Genomic DNA, 21,320 nt, shown 5'->3' on the forward strand with positions numbered 1-21,320 from the left:
TTATTACGCAGGAGGTTCAATTCATACAAAGCTCAGTTTATCGTGCTCTTTCTTAGCCCCTAGTCATTACAAATTGCAAAAACAATTGGTGTACACAATTGTGTACATAGCGTGTCAAAGGGCTAAACTACAGCTGAGAATTTACTCGAAGAAGAAGGATATAATTCTCAAGTTGTTCAGGAAACTGCACAATGCAGAAAAAAAATTCCTTGTGAAAATGCCCCCTACAATCACTAGTAATCTTTTTCAACTTTTCGCACCCCTACGCAACCTACTCATGCCGCATCTAACGGAGCAGTTCCATGCGCAGATTTCTTTCAAGGTATGTGCAGGGAAATAATCGAAATATGAGCTCTGTATGCCGTTGGCCAAACTTTCGAAATAGAAACAATATTAGACCAGGAAATAATTGAAGTATTAACGCGAGCGCGTTAAAGAGCCCGCTTTGTAGAAATTTCGGTGACGGCGTCGTTGGTTGTGAGCGAAAAATCAGCGTTCTCCGTGAGCGAATACTCAAAGGTAAATGCAAATAAAAATAAAAAAAACTTTGGTTTGAGTGGGACTGGGGATTCGAACCTGCGACCCCTTGCTCCGTGGCGCGATGCGTTTAGCCCCTCGGCCACCACACATTTTTTTTTTGCTTTATTGCCTGTTTCCAGCAATGATGTATATGCATCCACTAGTACACTTAGGGCGAGCTTTACACCATATAATAATAATAATAATAATAATAATAATAATAATAATAATAATAATAATAATAATAATAATAATAATAATAATAATAATAATAATAATAATAATAATAATCAATCAATCAATCATTTATTTAACGTGCCCAGGAACAACCGTAAGGTCTTTGTGCAGGCGCACGCAAAAAAAAAACAATAAAAATAAACTATACAATACAGGCAGTCTTCAGAAATAAAAAGAGCAAATACACGTAGACAAACAGAAATGAACACAAAAGGGGAGGAGTAAAATAAGACAACACGAGAAATATTGACGGGGCATAAAAAATTAGATTGCATATATACAACTATGTGGAAAGACTGAGAAGGGAAGACTTTGTACATTGTGCCACACTGTGTCAAAACAGTGCAAAGCTCGGATAAAAACAATGATTGTGGGCTGTGAAAAACGTCAAGATCAAGAAAATTAACATTATAGAGACTTTGTATTCTGTGAACGGTAGAGTGTTGGAAGAAGCAGGCGGGTACATGAAACGGTCTGTTCTCTCTGGTTAACTTACGCGGAATTCGAAAATTTACACAATTGAGAAGTACAGGGCAGGATATGATACCGTGGACTAGCTTGTAAAGAAATAAGAGATCAGAGCGATTTCGTCGGCAGTGAAGTGATGGCAGTGATAATAATTCAGCAGTACTTGAACGAGATACAGAGTCATTTTTAGCAAAGCGATGGTTATATATGCTGAGAAATTTTTTCTGGACTCGTTCAATGGTGTTACCGCTGGATTGAGCAATGCCATTCCATATCACGGACGCATACTCAAGTTGCGGAAGACATATTGCCGTGTACAATTTGTGTAGGGCCATGGGAGACCTGAATTCTCGAGATATTCTACAAACACATCCGAGAGAACGAAGGCCCCGCATAGCAGCACGCTTAACGTGATAAGAAAAGTTTAACGCGCTGTCAACAACAACAACAAGATCACTGATTTCATAAACCTTGCATAACGGCACAGAATTGACAGAGTATTGAAATGACACGCTAGATGTTTTGCGAGTGATAGACATGAATTTTGTCTTCGAGGTATTCAGAGAAAGGTTATTACCGTCGCACCATTCGGAAAAAGAGCGCAAGTCTGACTGCATCAAGCGACAGTCGTTAACTGAATGAATTTCCTTAAAAATCTTGATGTCATCGGCATACAAGAGGAAAGAAGAATTACGAATGGCAAAAGAAACATCATTAACGTAAATTAAAAATAGGAGTGGGCCTAATACTGACCCTTGAGGGACCCCACTAGTCACTTTATACAAAGAAGACGTTTGGCCATTTACCGCTACATAACAATATCTATTGAGCAGATAGCTCTGCAGGAGATTCACAACCGACAAGTCAACATCAAATTGCGCAAGTTTAACCATAATCAGTGTGTGGCTGACTACGTCAAAAGCCTTGCTCAGGTCACAGTAGAGTACGTCAACCTGTCCTCTCTGAGAAATAGGTGTGGAGATCTGCGTCATGAAACTAGCAAGATTTGTGGTAGTTGAGCGGCCAGCGAGAAAACCATGTTGATTAGGAATCAATGAGCTTTTAACACTAAAAGACAATATTTTGTGAAGAGCCAGCTCGAAGATCTTTGATGTGGCACATAGTAGAGAAATCGGGCGATAATTAGAAACATCTGTTTTAGAGCCCGACTTAAATACTGGGAAAACACGAGCAGTTTTCCAGATGATAGGAAATGTGGAAGTGTCCAGGCAGTTATTAAATATCGTAGTCAGTACTGGGACAAATATACTACTATAAGCTTTTTGTATGGCGGAGGGGATGCCATCTGGGCCACATGATAAGGATGGTTTTAAGCACTTAATGCATTCGCAGATAAGATTTTCATCCAGCGACAAAGCACTGGGTGAGCGAACTGCCTTAGGCTGTCTGATATCAGTGCTAGAGTCTGAGGCCTTATAAACGGATGAGAAATGTGCGGCAAAACAGTCAGCGACGCCATGCACTTCTACCCCATTTGAGTCTAGTAGTCTGAAAGACTCTCCGCTTTTGCTGGACCGTTTACGTACATACTTCCAAAACTCAGCTGGCCTGTCAGAAGCGCTTTTTTCTAAGAATTCAATATACGAACTATGATCCCGTTTATATAGGCGTTTAGCGAGAGTTCGAAAAAAGCTGAACTCTTCCTTCCACTCGCTCGATGGAGAACATTTAGATTTCCTGTGTGCGCGATCTTTATGCTTCAGTGCACTGGTAAGTTCACATGAGAACCAGTGGGGATATTTACGTTGTTTATGTGTGTATTGGTGAATAAAATTACGCATGCTGCTCAGTACAAGCTCCGCAAACTGATCAACCTGGTCATCAACATTTGGTTTGTCAGTAACCTGTGACCAGTCAACGGTGGACAAGTAATGATACAGGCCCGTGTAATCACCTCGCTTGAAAGCAAATCTTGGAGATCTGTTTACATAACTGCTGTAGCTCGTTGTTTCGGCTGATGCGGATAATCTTACGTTAAGTGGTGGGTGGAATTTTTCAGGACGTACAAGAGAGATGCTGGAGCGGGAAACTTCAAGGGGTTGATCGTTTGACACACACAGGTCTAAGACGTTGCCACTGGAATTGACGACTGAGTTATGTTGCAGTAGGGAATTAAACGCCAGAAAGTCCAAGAACAGGCTGCACTTTTTCTCTATGAAATGATTGTAATGAGAAAAGGTAAGCGTACTCCAGTCAATTCCAGGTACATTGAAATCCCCAAGAACAATAATTCTGTGTCCACTATGATATCAGAAGTTCAATAGAATACATCACATCATGAAACGAGGCAGGGGAAATGCTGGGTGGTAAGTAGAAACATCCAATCAACAATTTTTCACGGCGCTCAAGGTTGATTTCTAGCCAGATCGATTCTTCGATGGTTTCTAGGTCTTTCCGTCTAACGGATTTCAGTGAATTGTCAATTGCAATCAGCACGCCACCGCCTTTCTGTTTGGTTTCACTGAAATCTCGGTCACTGCGGAAGGTGGTGTAGGTCGGGGGAAAAAAGTCAGATGAGGGAATTTCAGCGCCTAGGCAGGTTTCAGAAATAGCAATAATAGGAAAAGCAGACGAAAGAACATTAGAGAAAAACTCGAGTGTCTTGGTACGCAGAACCCGAGCATTTTGGTAGAATATGTCTACGTCACACGGCACTTTGGATTCCAGTCACTATCTCAGAGGGATGATAATAATAATAATAATAATAATAATAATAATAATAATAATAATAATAATAATAATAATAATAAAAATAATATCTGGGGTTTAACGTCCCAAAACCACGCTATGATTATGAGAGACGCCGTAGTGGAGGGCTCCGGAAATTTCGACCACCTGGGGTTCTTTAACGTGCACCTAAATCTAAGTACACGGGCCTCAAAGATTTTTGCCTCCATCGAAAATGCAGCCGCCGCGGCCGGGATTCAATCCCGCGACCTCCGGGTCAGCAGTCGAGCGCCATAACCACTAGACCACCATGGCGGGGCAGCTTTACACCATATACGGTTGGTGGTACGCACATGTTGGAGGTGTTTTGCATAAGAAAAGCGAGCAATAGGTGTGTAAGTGTTAAGTTCCTCTCTCTCACCAATAAATAATGCGCATGCCTTGAAAGAAATTAGTGCATGGAATTGTTTAGTTAGATGCGGCCATAAGCGGATTTACCGAATTTACCGGGGGAGGGGAGCAAGAGGGGCGCTAGACGCCATTAAGTAAAGTTAAGGGGTGGGGCCCCCCCGACACCATTTTTGTCAGTGGTCATTGTCGGCTGCACACTGGGAAAGTATCAATCGAGGCAAATTTTTACTTCCACACAGCAACTCTTCACTATACAATGAAATTTGTCCTGCGCGTCTACTGTGAACAGTGTGTTCCTTGTCTCACGACTACGCACTGTGGGCTCTTTGCGGTGCAGGCGGCCTATACGACGCTTTTGCGCTTCGCGCTACAACATTGCGGAGAAAACTACCGCGGAGTAGGGCCTCTATAACGTTAGAGCACTCTGTCACCATATTATTCTGCTCTGCCTGCCCTAAAATTTACATAATCAATGACGCAAATACGGGCAGCAACTAGTAAACGCTTTATTGACCGGTCGAACGCTCTTCCTTTCTGGAAATATATTTTCTTTCCTCGGAAAGGAATATCGTCGCCGCTGCTCTGTAGCCAATTTACTATGAGTCGATGAGTGTGCAGAAGTGCTGAGTGTTTAATTGGGACATACGGGGGAGCTAAAGAAAGTTTCCGATTTAGCTTCCAATTAACACGCTTTGTCTTGCTTATCATACGGTCAGCTACCATGGCGGCTTGGAACAAGGCGAGGAATAAGCCGATGGGCTCGAGTACATTAGGAAGCCCGGCTTTAAAACTTGTCTCGCAACTTGATCGACCCTGCGAGGGAAATAGCCAAGGTTCATGGTTTTCTGGACTAAGGAGACTGAATTGGCATCCGGGCTAGTTGGTTTCGAGTCATCTCTAATTGACTTGTACAGCGCGAAATAAAATTCGGACGGTAGAGAAGCGCAGCGCCTCCTAATTTATCTTTCTCCCTCCATCTGTCTCAGCAAGAATGAGTTCACAGTGTTGTATACTCGCACAAACAGCTCAATATCGTTATACTACAATTGAAAATATTTATTATACTCATATGAGTCCGTCTCACCAGCTGCTATAAGTAGCCGCTGCCAATGTGATCGGCGGGCAGCCTTGTTGAATAATGTTCACAGTGACACACGGTCCAGCTATTCCAAAAAAAATGTTTAGGCATCGTTCAGCATAGTACTGCGCTGTTTAGTGTGCACACATCCTTTAGCACCGTGAGATTTCACCAATTTGTGAAATCACGCAATTAGCACGCGATATTATGGCACACCGAGCTTTTTTGACAAATGACGAAGAACCAATGGCCAGAAATATGCTGTATTGAAAAATAGTGTATTCTCTGAATAAATGCGAAGCATTTCTTAGCGAACTTCTGCGACTTTGAGCGTATCTATCTATCTATCTATCTATCTATCTATCTATCTATCTATCTATCTATCTATCTATCTATCTATCTATCTATCTATCTATCTATCTATCTATCTATCTATCTATCTATCTATCTATCTATCTATCTATCTATCTATCTATCTATCTATCTATCTATCTGTCTGTCTGTCTGTCTGTCTGTCTGTCTGTTCTGTCTGTCTGTCTGTCTGTCTGTCTGTCTGTCTGTCTGTCTGTCTGTCTGTCTGTCTGTCTGTCTGTCTGTCTGTATCTAGCCGCCTATGACTGTGCTCTCCTGGCTATTTCGTTAATCGGATGTATACCATAATTGGTATGGCATAACATGACCGTATTACGAACAAAAATTACAGGTCATAAGATGAAAATCATGACACGCATGTCATGAACCGCATGAGTTGCATTCCACGGCATGGGGGCTCTTGTGGCCGTTCCTTTCATTTCATATATATCAAAATTGGTATAGCGTGACAACAGTTCGCGGCGAACATAATGACAGGTCCCAACGTGCAAATCATGACACGCATGTCATGTGCGGCATGATTTACATGACATGGCCTCGGGGCGCTACCGGCCGTTTAAATGAATGGATATATGCGAAAACTGGTATGATGAGACATTTCTGTATGACGAAAATAACTGACACGTGGTAACATGAAAATCTTGACATGCATGTCATGTATGAAATGATTTACATGCCACGCTCATAGCGCACTCGCGGCCGTTTCGCTAGATTGATATACACCAAAACTGGTATTGCGCGAGACGACTGTATGAAGTACGTGAATAACAGTTGAAGGAAAGATTACTTTAAAGGGCTCGTTTTTCTTTGTTAGACACAATATTATTGAGAACTAACAGACAGCAATGCCATGCAAAGTATAGGGGTGGTATTTGTATTAATTAGAATATAAATGTGAAGAAAGTAAAGTGGACGAAAAGATAACTTGCCGCCGGCAGGGACCGAGCCTGCGACCTTCAAATAACGCGGCCGATGCTCTACCACTGAGCTACGGCGGCGGTCATCTCCCCGTCCACTTTATAGGGTATATATGTGGATTGAAACTTAGGAGTTTCAATCCACTGCTGGAATCGCCCTCAGTGGAATCACTTCTTTGTGTGTTTTGGCATAAAAGAACAAACTTAACTAGTTTATTTCTCCTTTTAGACCCTTCCCTATTCTTTCTAGTCTCATTTCACTTCACAACACGAAGGCTTTCTTCATCCTCACGCGCACCCCCTTTTTAAGCGCTTATCACTTCTCTTGAAGCGTCATCTTCCCTCAAGCCTGGCTGTTAATTCGCACAGGGCCAGCGGGCAACGCCGTCGGCAGGCGTGCGAGAGGGGGGCAGCATAGGAGAGGAGAGAGAGGGGGAGGGGACGCGCATGCGCTGGTGCTCATCGCGGCGTTGCGCAGGAGAGAATTTCGGCATGTCTAGCCCGCGTTTCAGAGGAAGAGTGGAAAGGGGAAGTGGAGAGGGTACGCGCATGCGCAGTAAGGGTGGTCATATATATATATATATATATATATATATATATATATATATATATATATATATGTGACGCTATGAATGGGAGATGTCCAGCGGCACAGACGCCATACTTTTATTCCATTGCACGAGCCACCTCTTCCTCGTCGGCTTCTAACAGACATCACTGCCTTTATACGTCACAGGATTCCCCCTCCCCCCGAAAGAATGCGCGAGTTTAACAACAAAACATGAGCAAACAGGGTATTAAAGCTAAAATGTCAAAACGCGGAGTAGTTCCATGTCACAAGGGGGTTCCGTGAAATTAGCACAAAAAGATTCACAGAGGAGGCCAGCCGTCCGGGGTAGGGTGCCTTGATGCGCGTTTTGTTGCCCGTTTTGTCCAGGGTGAGGACATCTGCGGCGTCTACTGCGGCGCGGCTGCCATATTTTAGCCCACGGCTTCTTACCGGCGTCTCACACCTCTACGGCAGCTGCGCTGAGAGGCACGAGACGCGGGGCAAAAAATGGCGTCGTGGCGGCATCAGCCCCTTCAAAGAATGGCAACACCCGAAGGGGGGCGCACACATCGAGGCACACTAGTCCGGGGATATCAAGGAGAGCTCTGGTGGGCGAGGCTGGCTGTTGCGTTCGGGACAACATAAGCATGCCTCGAACGTGGACACTAATGATGACACATTTGGTAGACATGTAACAAATGAATAGTATTGGAGCACCTTGTAGAGACGGCAGCTCAGATGCCGTAGGCGTCGCTTTGTGGTGACTGATAGAGACGCGGTGTTTTCACTTTGTGGGCCCGTTGAATGAGGCTGATGGGGTGATGGCTGTGTGCTTCCAGAATACAAGGGAATTGTCTGGCGCCTTTTCAGTCTTTTTCTGTGGTGTTGTCGCAATTGTCTTGATCGGTGGCGCAGAAAACTTCCTTTACGGTTCATCCTGCGACTGAGGTGTCTCAGATGTTGAACTTGTCGTCGGTTTGGTCGGTGTATTTTCTGACGACCTCCTTTATGCCGCAAGTGTGCTTTCGATGTATCAGTTCGTCGATGTTCTTGTTCGCGTAGCCGTTGTAGTCTATGAGATTCTTGGAGTTGCTTTTGTTGACATTGCTGCTTTTGTTGCGAAAGTTGGCGACGTGGGCCTCTCGTAGGAGCACGAGTCTGGTTTTCTTTGCACGTTGATGTGATCGGTAGACAGTTGGCACTCGGCGCTCTGCTGAAAGGCTTATCTGGTGATGAAAGTAGTGTGGCAGAATGATCAGAAAGCTCCCCAGATGGTTCTGAAATGCCGTTCATTATAGATGCTTCTGGCAGTTGGCAATGCGCAGGATCTGGTGAATCCGAAACTTCCGCATTGCTTCGACTCTCTGGTGGGTGATCACTGGAAGCTGATAGCACAGCAAACATGGCTTGACTAGGTTCCATTTGCGAGTTTTGGTGAGACTGTGGAACTGTTGAAATACACCCTTGTGGCGAAAGACACATCTTGGACTGGTCCTGGCGTGATTGTGTATTTTCCCGATGCGTCAGCTCGTTTATCGTGAACGCAGCGACCTTGTGAGGCATGTGGTAATTGTTATGAAGAACAGTTGAGCCACTTGATGTAATGCCAGGTGGTGCGTCACGTATGCGAAACGACGAATCAGCTGTATCGGGATGTGCAATTACGCCTCGTGGCCTATGGTGCAGTGAAGAGGTAGAAGGTGCCAATTCTTGTGCAGAAGGAAAGCCTGATGGACGGCTATGTGTTTTCGTTGGAAAAGCACGTGGACTGCGATGGCTGAGTTGAGATTTCTCTAGATGGTGGATTACAGACGAATCTTCACTGTAGTCTCTAAATCGGGTGATCATTTCTTCTTTGATTTTGTTCCATGATTCATTGTTTTGGAAGATGTGCGTGAGGTAAAATCGGAATGCCTCACCGGTGACGTAGTCGTTAAAGTTGGCGACCATGTCCCGTTCCGTCCATGACGCAGCGGTAGCGTGGCGTTCGAAGAGGTTGAACCAGTCCTCTACGGCTCCATCGTCCGCTGATCCGGCGTACTGTGGGATGGCAAGGTCTGTCGATGATGCTGCCATGGTGATAGTCGTTGTGTGCAGCTATGACGTGCTTCGCCAGTTCATGTGTGGTCAGGACGTCTTGTTACTGCTCGTGGATAATGTGCGGCTGATGAAGTGGCTGCCAGGTCTTCATCCTGTCGACTTGTGTGACGCTATGAATGGGAGATGTCCAGCGGCACAGACGCCATACTTTTATTCCATTGCACGAGCCACCTCTTCCTCGTCGGATAAATATATATATATATATATATATATATATATATATATATATATATATATATATATATATATATATATATATATATATATATATATACTGTGGCGGAGCAATTGGTACTCTTTTAACGGTTGCGCGCTCCAGCAGCTTCTAGGGGGTCGTCCTCTTCTAAACGCCGCTCGCGCTCGGAGCCCGTGCTTTTACCTTGACTGTCGCCATAGCGCATTGTCGCCGAGTGCCATCCAATAAACAGCTTAACAATATATATATATATATATATATATATATATATATATATATATATATATATATATATATATATATAACCATTGTCCATATCTCCATTGTCGAGCACAATAAGTGAGTACATTCCCTTAGTCCATTGTCACGCCTCATATATATATATATATATAGGAAAAGGGTATACGCTTCTCAAAAAATTACACCATTTCCCGCTAAAGGGGACCATGAGGCGATGCGAAACGGAGCACTTGCACGATCGCGTTCCGTTGGCGTTCTTTGGGCATGCTACCGACCTGGCGTCGTGGAACGCTAAGAGGAACGCTACGCGCGTCCTGTCTTCCCTCTAGCCTCGCTGTTAATTTGCACAGGGCGAGCGGGCAACGCGGTCGGCAGGCGTGCGAGAGGGGTGCAGCATAGGACAGGAGAGAGAGGGGGAGGGGACGCGCATGCGCTGGTGCTCATCGCGGCGTTGCGCAGGAGAGAATTTCGGCATGTCTAGCCCGCGTTTCAGAGGAAGAGTGGAAAGGGGAAGTGGAGAGGGAAAGTGGAGAGGGGGAGGGGAGAGGGAAATGGTGAAGGGGAGAGGGGGAGGGGAGAGGGTACGCGCATGCGCAGTAAGGGTGGTCACGCCGCACACCACCACCACCGGATTGAACTCCGCCATAAGATACTTCGCATCTAAAACTACATTTGTCGACGTTTCGATCGGAGACCGATCTTCATCAAGACGAAATTTACCAGGCTTCGATGGGCTTTTATATAATCTTCCTCTGAGCCGAGAGACAGAGAAAGAGTAAAAAAATTCAGGAAAAAGAAAAAAAAGTCGCGAGCAGACCACGTGCACATACTTCGACATACGAAAAACGCGTGTTTTCTGGGAAAAAAAGGCTAACACAAAAAAAGTATGTAGATATATATAGATCGTCCCGGTGGACACATGCAGTACATTCCTGTCGTCCATTGTTGAGCTCCACTTCTCTGGCTGCCCCCTCCCCACTTGTTCCTGAAGTTTAAGCACAATAAGCGAGTCCTTTCCTTTAGTCCATTGTCACGCCTCACGTCTTCGGCTCCCCCCTCCACAGTTGCTCGTGAAGCCTAGTGAGGGGATGACGCTTCACAAGAAGTGATAAGCGCTTAAAAAGGAGGTGCGCGTGAGGATGTTGCATGCCCAACATGCGACATGCATGCCCGACGATGTTGCATCCGAAAAAAAGAAAAAAAACGAAAAAAGAACAGAGAGATCTTGGGTTAAGATTATTATTATCTTGAATCTTCCAGAGCGCAAATTGAAGATGGTATGCCCGGATTGATATTTAGTCCAGCCTTGAATATATTAAATTTATAAATCATATATGACTCGCGCTGTTCACGCACCCTTGTACTGGAGAAACCGCTTTGTAAGAGTGTAACCTTGATGGGATCAAATGGTTGGTTTCGGAATTTAGATGCTGAAGCGAATTAACATGTGAACGATGGTTATTAAAGCGGGTGTGGAAGGCTGTGTCTGTCTGACCTATGTACTGAATACTGCATACTCCGCACTCGAGGAGGTAGACTTCATTAGAGCTGTCGCAGTTAACGTTTGAATGAATGGAGTATTTGAAATAGGAATGAGTACTTTCAGCAACGTTGGTTGCCCGTATGTGGTTGCACATCTTGCAGCGAGTCTTGCCGCATGGCTGACATCCAGTTATAGGTGTCTTATCGGCTTTCGAACGCACAAGATAATCCTTAATGTTTTCGGGGCGTCTATAAACGGCTCGCGGAGGGGAAGGGAAAATTCGTGATAGTCTTTTACTCGGTGTTAATATTGTAGCGGGGTCTGCCCAGCATTGCCCAGCATTTCATGCGACTTCCGAACACGGCCGCTACATCATCCTGCGAGGACCTTCAGCCGCCATGCGGTCAACCGCCTACCAACGAGAGCGTAGTTCGCATCGTGCGCCGAGAAATCGAGGTGGCGTCGCCACCGTCTTTCCTGACGCGGCCATCTGATGATCCTCGACCAACGATCTCGTTGATCCAGCAGGTTGTGAGGGAGGAGCTTGCAAATGTCGGACTGCAGCCGGTATGTTCGTTGACGGAACCTCGTGTCAGTTCTATAACGCCTCCTCGTGCACCGGAAATGTTGCGCCGCTATCGTGACCCTGCCCAGTGGAGAACGCAGGACGACAAGCCGATCTGCTTTCGTTGCCACGGTGTAGGACATATTTCCCGTTACTGCCCTCATTGATACCGGCGCACATATTTCTATTATGAGCTCTGATCTCCGTGCACGATTAAATAAGGTCCTTACGCCGCCCGAGTCCCTATTTGTACGTGTCGCTAGTGGGGGAACTCCGGCTGTACTCGGAATGTGCACGGCACGTGTGAGGTTCTCCGACCGCCAGACGTCCGTTCTGTTTCATGTTCTCGCTCATTGTCCTCATGATGTCATCCTCGGACTCGATTTCTTGTCTGACCACTCTGCTGTCATTGACTGCTCGGCCGGTGTTGTACAACTTGACTTGCCTGCGTCCGCCGACGTGTCGGAGGTGGTTCAGACGAAACTTTCGTGTGCTGAGGCTGTTCGTCTGCCACCACAAGCCCTAACTTGCGTCGCTGTTGAACCATATCCCAGTGTACCGGATGGAGATTACGTGGTCTCTCCCTCTCCCAGTGTTCTACTGGCCCGCAACGTCTCCTTGCCGTACACAGTTGTAACTATTACAGCGAACAAGACGTGCCTTCCTCTTCTGAACTTCGGATTGAGCCCTCAAGTCCTACCACAAGGCATTGCTCTCGCTACTCTGTCACCGTCGTACGAGTGCCAGATCTCATCGGTGTCACCCGAACTGCCCGCTGTCGTCTCTCCAAACCCGCATAGAGTCGACGCAGTCACCTGTTCTACACTGCACAAGAACATAACCAAGATGATTGCTTTAGACCTTTTGCCCTCTCAAGTTAAAGACCTCAGTGATCTCCTTATGACCTACTCTGACATATTTGACTTTGACGGTAGGCCCTTAGGTCAAACCTCGCAAGTCAAGCACCGCATAGATACCGGTGATGCAGCTCCAATTCACAGGCGTCCTTACCGAGTTTCACCATCAGTGCGCCAAGTTATTCAACAGGAGGTCGACAAGATGCTCACAAAAGGCATTATTGAGCCTTCTTCGAGTCCGTGGGCTTCCCCTGTAGTCTTAGTTAAAAAGAAAGATAACACCTGGCGTTTCTGCGTGGATTATCGGCATTTAAACAAGGTCACCAAAAAGGATGTCTACCCGCTTCCTCGTATCGATGACGCCTTGGACTGCCTTCATGGTGCTACCTATTTTTCTTCGATAGACCTACGCTCTGGTTACTGGCAAATCGCCGTAGACGACCTCGACCGTGAGAAGACCGCCTTTGTAACGCCTGACGGTCTCTACCAATTCAGAGTCATGACGTTCGGTTTGTGCAATGCGCCGGCCACGTTCGAGCGGATGATGGACACGCTTTTGCGCAGCTTTAAATGGTCTATCTGCCTTTGTTACCTGGACGACGTCATTCTATTTGCTCCCACCTTTGAGTCTCACCTCGACCGACTTTCGTCTATTCTTTCCGTGTTTCGTGCGGCTGGGCTACAACTTAATTCATCGAAGTGCCACTTTGGCCATCGCCAAGTTGCTATTCTAGGGCATCTCGTCGACTCATCTGGCATCCGACCCGATCCCGACAAAGTTCGCGCTGTCCTCGATTTTCCCGTACCAACTTGTGCCAAAGACGTTCGAAGTTTTGTGGGCCTATGCTCATATTTCCGACGATTCGTCAGAAACTTCGCAGATATTGCGCGCCCCCTCACTGACCTTCTCAAGAAGGATGTGCCATTTTGGTGGGGTCCTGACCGAGCCAGTGCTTTTTCCCGCCTCATTGCGCTGCTCACCACACCGCCGATCCTCGCCCACTTCGACGCGTCCGCTCCAACCGAGGTCCGCACCGACGCTAGTGGTTACGGCATTGGCGCTGTGTTAGCCCAGCGTCAATCCGGTCATGATAGAGTTCTTGCGTATGCCAGCCGGCTCCTTTCTCCTGCCGAACGCAATTACTCTATTACTGAGCGCGAGTGCCTGGCGCTTGTATGGGCAGTTGGTAAATTCCGCCCCTATTTATATGGTCGCCCTTTCACCGTTACCACAGACCACCACGCTCTATGCTGGCTTTCAGCACTCAAAGATCCAACAGGGCGCCTAGCTCGTTGGGCTCTGCGCCTCCAGGAATTCACGTACACAGTGGTCTACAAGTCTGGCCGTCTACACCAAGACGCCGACTGCCTTTCTCGGTACCCCGTCGACGATCCAGACCTCGTAACGGATGGCACGTCCATCTGTATTTCCTCGCTCTCCGCTTTCGGCAACATCGGTGACGAGCAACAGCGTGACGCGTCCCTACGAGATCTAATCACCCGCCTGAATACTGACTCGACGGACAGTTCGCTTCGCATGATCGTCATCATCGACGGCATTTTATACCGCCGGAACATGCGCCCAGTCGGACAAGAACTACTAGTTGTAGTACCCACTCATCTCCGCTCGACCGTACTTCAGCAACTACATGATGTACCAACGGCCGGCCATCTTGGTGTTGCCAGAACGTACGACCGTGTCCGCCGACGCTTTTTCTGGCCCGGCCTCTACCGTTCCGTACATCGTTATGTCGCTACTTGCGAGTCGTGCCAACGCCGGAAAAAGCCAGCTGTGCGCCCTGCCGGGCTCCTTCAACCTATCGACGTACCTGCTGAGCCTTTTTTTCGTGTCGGCCTCGACCTTTTGGGACCTTTCCCACTTTCTAACAACGGTAACAGATGGGTCGCCGTCGCTACGGATTATTCGACCCGTTTTGCCATTACGAGACCTCTCCCGAGCAGCTGCGCTACAGACGTCGCCGAGTTTTTGATCCAAGACGTCATCTTACATCACGGCGCTCCTCGTCAACTCATCACGGACCGAGGTCGTTACTTTTTATCCAAGGTAATCGAGGACCTACTTCGCTCTTGTGCAACCAAGCACAAGCTTACGACGGCCTATCATCCCCAAACGAACGGACTCACAGAACGTTTGAATCGCACGATCACTGACATGCTCGCCATGTATGTCTCGACTGATCATCGCGACTGGGACATTGCGCTACCCTTTGTCACTTTTGCTTACAACAGCTCGCGCCACGACACTGCTGGATATTCTCCCTTTTACCTTTTGTATGGACGAGAACCGACCTTGCCGTTCGACACGCTCGTACCCACCCCTGCCCACCTGTCCACCGAATATGCTCGCCACGCTATTAGCACAGCCGAAAAGGCCCGTCAGATCGCCCATCGACGCCTTTCGGAATCGCAACTCCGCCAGAAACATACATACGACAGCTGCCACCGGAACGTTCGCTTCAATCCGAGTGGCCTCGTTCTCCTGTGGTCTCCGTCTCGGCATGTTGGCCTGGCCGAAAAACTTCTGCCCAATAACTCCGGCCCTTACCGTGTGCTACGCCAGGTGACTGAGGTCACCTATGACATCGCCCCTCTGGACCACACGGCGCCCTCTACGTCTTCCAACGTCGTCCACGTCGCTCGCCTGAAGCCGTACATTTCGCCCACCACCTGCTAACAAGCGCCGAGTCGGCGCTTTCGCCGCCGGAGGTCGATGTAGCGGGGTTGCAGCTATGACTGTGGGGAGGTGTGCGAAGAAGAGGCAGACGACGGGTCGGTGTTCTGAGAATACACAACCGCCATCTTGACTGCTGGACAATTCCATATTGTAAATAAGTTAAATATATTCGTAACATTTTGTTATAGCGTATCTTTAGAAATTTGTTTAGGTTAGGGGGGTTGCTTCCCAATGGTAGCATCAAGTTTTTCCAACTCTCTTGTTTTAATTATTTCTGCAGGTAAAGTAGCTTTGATTTTTCATATACAGAAAGTTTGGTTAGCAGTGTTTATTAACATTATAGCAAAAGTACAGTCAGTTTTACGTAGAATACATTGGGACAACGGGCCTTTGATCAGCTTTGTTAGGAACATGGATTGTCGTGCTGTTGTTGATGAACAGAATAGATGTATATTTTAGGATGTGAATTGCTTCCCTCCACAATGTCGTTATGTTAGGGCCTCTGAAAAAATGTTGAGGAGCTTGGTTCAACATTTAAAAGCAAATGACCTGGCCCTGCTCGCTTAGGATGAAGAAGGCGCGTTTGTAGCGATAACTAATTCAATGTGCCGCGGTAAAGCGAGAGCAGCAGATTTCGTCTGTTCCAGGTGCACTTGCGCACAGCTGAAGAAAGCCTTCGTGTTGTGGAGTGAAATGAGACTAAAAAGAATAGGGAAGTGTCTAAAAAAAGAAAAAAAACTAGTTAAGCTTGTTCTTTTATGCCAAAACACACAAAGAAGTGATTCCACTGAAGGCGATTGTAGCAGAAAATGACTTTTGGCAGGGTGAACTTTCGAATACCAACCTTGAATACATACCAGCTAGCTAACATGGATACCTACCAACTAGCTCACCTGTCCGCTATTCTGAGCTTTCCAATGTCCTTGAAAGCGAGTTCAATGTATTGGCAACTTACGACTCTTTCTTGTATCCAACATGAATTCGGTCATTTAAGGGGTGGTGCCACCAAATTTTTGGCGTGCGCGTTCTTTGCTGCATACGTTTCTCATAGCTCCAGGGACCGTGATACACGCACCAACATGCATGTATTCCCGCTAAATAATTTAATATCGGCTTATTTATGTGAACAACTTTCGGTTTTGGTTTCTGGGCGCCGAGTTGGGCAGTGACGTCGGAGTATAGGAAGCTTGGTCATGTGAGCGCACAAGACTGTGACGCACATAGTACTGAGCGGTCTGCTATCGCACACACGTGCCGCACAAGCAGCAACAAGTCAAATGCGCCGACAGTTGCCATGGCTAGCTGCAGCAGCCGCGATTCTGACTCTGCGTCTGCATCCTCGTCCGACCCCAATGAGGACATGCACTTTCTCTTTTCTGGGAGCAGCGAGGAGGACGACGGACGCGTCTCCGTTGAAAACCCACAATCATTTTAGTTTCGATCCCCTGGCCAGCGACCAGAGGAGGCCCACGCCATGCTGGACGCCAGGGGCGTAGCCAAGGGGGGGGGGGGGGCTTGGGGGGGTTCAAACCCCCCCCCCCCCCCCGAAGTTTTTCAGTTTTGCTTGCGTATGTAGGCACGCACACATACAAACGCACGCACGAACATACATAAAATATGGTTGAAACCCCCCCCCCCCGGAAAAAATTTCTGGCTACGCCCCTGCTGGACGCCGTCTATGAGGTTCAGCAGCATGTTCAACGGAGGGCTAATATCGACTGGTAACCCTTACAAAAAAACTTGCAGCCTATCTGCAGAAATTCTACAGACCACGAGTCACCCCGGATTCGGAATGCGGAAAGAAAAGTGACAGACTTTTTGTCACCCCTCGTCACCTCCCAGTAGGCAATTGGAACACCCTTTCTGCAGAAAGTCTGCAGAGCATTTGTAGCCGCCAGGATGCAGCATGTCGGCAGAATAGAGAGTTTTAGCAAGTTACGGAAATACGGTACGCAAATACGGTAAGGACGTACGGTAGCGTTCCTCCTTTCCCGGTCGTTGAGCGGCCAAAGCACAACCAGCGGGAAAGGAGGAACGCTACCGTACGTCCTTACCGTATTTGCGTACCGTATTTCCGTAACTTGCTAAAAGACTCTAATGTCTGCAGAACGTCTGCAGAGCGTCTGCAGCACTTCTGCAGAATATGTGCGGAGCTTTGTCGCGGATGAAAAAAAAATAATAAGAGCTACCCTTTGCGTTAGCACCACGAGTCAGGTAACATGCAGCATCCAGAGGTAGAATACCGTACATACACCCACCAACACACGACCACAGCGTACACGCAACAACAGCATAGTAAATACCGCACACTCGCACTTCACAACCTAACACCGACTACCCGGTATATATAGCCATGGTATCTTGACCTGCCATTCAGTGCCGGTGGGAAAATTCTTACGCTTCAAGATATTAAATTTACACATTCACAGAATGCATGTAAATTTATGCTGGATGTTAGGTAGCCATATAACACACAGATCTGTTAATCTACATCCGCCAAATGCGCAACGCTACTTTAATTAGCGAATTCCAATTACCAGCTGGCAGGCTGTCGCATGGTGCTCCAGAAAAGCTGCAGCCTTTCTGCAGAAATTCTGCAGACCATGAACAACCCAAGTGCAGAGCACGTGAAGACAAGTGACAGACTTTCTGTCACCCCCTGTCAGTGTGTGACTGAAAGGTGAAATCCATTTAATCTTTAGTATCAAATGTGTCACGGTCCAGAATATATAGATAAATACATATTATATACATCCACACGCACGCACTCTGGGCGCTCATTATCAGAAAAGTCTGCTTGCCGTCTGCTAGGGGTCTGCAGAAAATCTGCAGACTAGGTCTATATGAGGGTGACTGGGGGGTGAAATCCATTTAATCATTATTATCAAATGTGTCATGGTCCAGAATGTATACATACATACATATATATTATATACATACACACGCACGCACTCTGGACGCTCATTATCAGAAAAGTCTGCTTGCAGGGGTCCGCAGAAAATCTGCAGACTAGGTCTATATGGGGATGACTGGTGGGTGAGTGAAAGGTGAAATCTATTTAATCATTATTATCAAATGTGTCATGGTCCAGAATATATAGATACATGCATACATATTATATACATCCACACGCACACACTCTGGGTGCACATTATCAGAAAAGTCTGCTTGCCGTCTCCTAGGGGTCTGCAGAAAATCTGCAGGCCAGGTCCGCAGAAAGGTCAAGTCTACAGGGAGGTGACTGGGGTGACTGGGTGGTGACTTATAGGTGACAGACAGGTGAAACGAATTTTTGTAAGGGAAGTGGCGATGATTGCCGTTTTCGAAGGTTAGGTTATAGCTATGTGATAATTATCTACTCCGACAGCGTATTTTTCATGACAGATAAGGTTTCCATGGGTGAATGGATGAATAAACTTTATTTTGGTCCCTCGGAACGCCCTCTAGCTCGGAAAGCGCTCTGCTGCGTCGCGGTCCCGTTGGAAGGGTTTCCATGGAAGCAACATATTACATATTTTGCCATTTGCCTCGTTGCGTTGTAGGCGTCTGGCGCCTGCCCTCGCGAGTATTACTGCTCTGCGCTGTGATCACTCTGATCTGCTGTGATGTCACTAAAACTTTCGTTGCGCTTCCCATAGAGCGACGTTAGTGCTAGGCGCGCTAGCGATGGGTCTCAATCACGCAAACGATCATTTAGGTACTCTTTCGAAGCGCATTATAATATATATTACAAGTTTGGTGTGTGCGACCCTTCGTGTTGAGTGTCCTTGGATACATAGGAAACGCACATGTATTTTTATAGCCTCATAATTTGATGGCAACACCCCTTTAAGTAAATGTCGAGTATGAAAAACACGAATAGGGTAGCGCTTTTTATTTGGCCGCTTTTTCGATAGACGTAAACTGGGGCAACTACAGAGCCGAACCAGGCCGTTTCGATAGCCTCGCTGCGCAGCTGGAAGTAGTCCCACAAGAAAATTATTTGCTGGGTGTAACCTAGTCATTTAAAAAATGTACTGCTCTGATCTGTTAGCCTCAAGTTTATAATGCCACAGGCTTACTAGCCAGAATATGTGAGAAATATTTTTAGATCTTCGGGTTTTTCTTGGTTGCGGCGTTCCGCACAGGTGTTCTGCACGCTCAGTGACACTGGTTAAACGCACCTAACTCCAGAGCACATGCGAAAAATGAACTGTTGCAAATGCGTATAGGATCCCTTCAGAAAAAAAAAAAACAAATACAAGGCCTCCTCCTTGATGGCGCCTTTTTCTACCGGTAGCTCCCCACTTCAATCGCCACATATAATTTTTAAGAAACCTGAGAACGAAAATCTGTCAAAAAAAATTTGGAGTGGCTTAGCTCGGCTATGGCAGGATATACGTAGCGTTAGCAAAGGTTCAGCTGATTATTCTTAACTTTCCAGATTGTCTAGGATTAGCTTGATTGTCATGCTTACTGATGCGCCAATGACACACACACGGTATAAGTAGTATGTGGCACATGCATATTTATTTTTGCTCAACGTCAGGTTGCTTCTTCATTCTTCGTACGCTGAACCGCTAATTGCCAGGCAACTACTTCGGGATCCGATGACATAAGCTTCTCGGCTCTTCTGCGCCGTCGAGCAGCATTTGCGCTCTCCTTCTCCATGGCGTTACCCACCTGCAAGCGCCAGTCACAGGCGCTATCAAGCGGCACCAGCGCATTGTCAGACGGCGACTGCACAGCGAAGGCGAATAGCTGCGCTGCCATGGCTACGACGTCACCCCTCTCGAATGCGCAGAGCAGCAGCGGCGAGTCGCGTGCGCCGGCACCAGTCTGTCTGCCCGGCTACGGCGCCACTCCTCTCGCTCTCCGCCACAAGCAGCGGCGAGCCGCGCGCGGCGGTGGCGGAGAGCGCATGAGATACCGGCTCCGCACTGATCCTCGTGCATGCGCAGCACGGTTATGAGGAACCACGCGAAATCGGCTGCGGCTAGGCAGGTGTAGCTAACGCTACAAAAACTAAGCAAGTAGTCTGCAACGTGCAGGCCCAAGTGAGACACGCAACCAGGACTTTACGCCGTTTCGGCATTTCTTTCGGTTAGCCAGCTTACCGGTGCAAGTGAGCGCACTGTTTCACGGCTCAAGGTGGGTGTTCTGAGTGGTGCCCTGGTTGGAAGCAAATCGAGCGTAGGGAAACGGTTTCCAATATGCCTGTACGCTCAGTGACACTGGTTAAACGCACTCCACCCCAGAGCACATGCGAAAAAATGAACTGTAGCAAATGCGTATCTGTCACTGTCACGGATCTCCGGACAACAGTCGGCTAGAATGAACGGACGAGGCGAGAGCGTTACACAAACCTATTTTAATTACACACAAGAAAAACACACATTGTTAACTCAAACCACTGCAAACATTAAAAAGGAACACACAAAGAATAAACTAGCGCTAAACACAGTTATCGCTCAAAGAACAATTGAGTGAGAGAATCAAACAACTAAAATTACGAGGCGTTCATCGCTTACGCCACTCACGGCGTTCTGTCCGAGGCGTTGCGGGGGGGCGCAAGCGTTGAAGTAGGCGTCCCAGTCGATGTCCCAGGCTTTAACCGTGGCCGAATGCGGACTGGCGTTGTAGACGAGGGTGGGCAGCACCGGGTTCAGTGACCTGGGCGTCGCAGGTCCTGGAGATGGCCAGCGTCTCCCGGGAGGAGAATCTCGCTCGGTCGGAGCCTACGGAGCGGTGCCGTAGGCCGGTGCGCTCGGTGCACAAGCCGATGGCGCGTCCTGGGCGTTGCTGGTAGTCCCAGGTCCGTGGACGTGTCCTCGAACAGGCAGTGGCTACGGTGCGATGCCGTAGCACGAGGAAGAGCCGGAGCGCCCGGAACACAGGCCGGCGACGCTCGTCCCCAGCTTTCCAAGCCCACGCGCTGCCGTTCGAACACTCCGGGCCCCCTCTG

The 21,320-nt window shown here is 47.4% G+C and overlaps 1 protein-coding gene across 1 annotated transcript in view; it reads right to left on the reverse strand.

Moving 5' to 3' along the window:
* Positions 1–21,320, reverse strand: part of LOC119406721 (ATP-binding cassette sub-family C member 2) — a 197,075-nt gene that overhangs the window by 117,078 nt on the left and 58,677 nt on the right. The window lies entirely within an intron of this gene.

The sequence above is a fragment of the Rhipicephalus sanguineus genome, chromosome 10 (assembly GCF_013339695.2).
Source record: "Rhipicephalus sanguineus isolate Rsan-2018 chromosome 10, BIME_Rsan_1.4, whole genome shotgun sequence".
NCBI classification, from domain to species: Eukaryota; Metazoa; Arthropoda; class Arachnida; order Ixodida; family Ixodidae; genus Rhipicephalus; species Rhipicephalus sanguineus.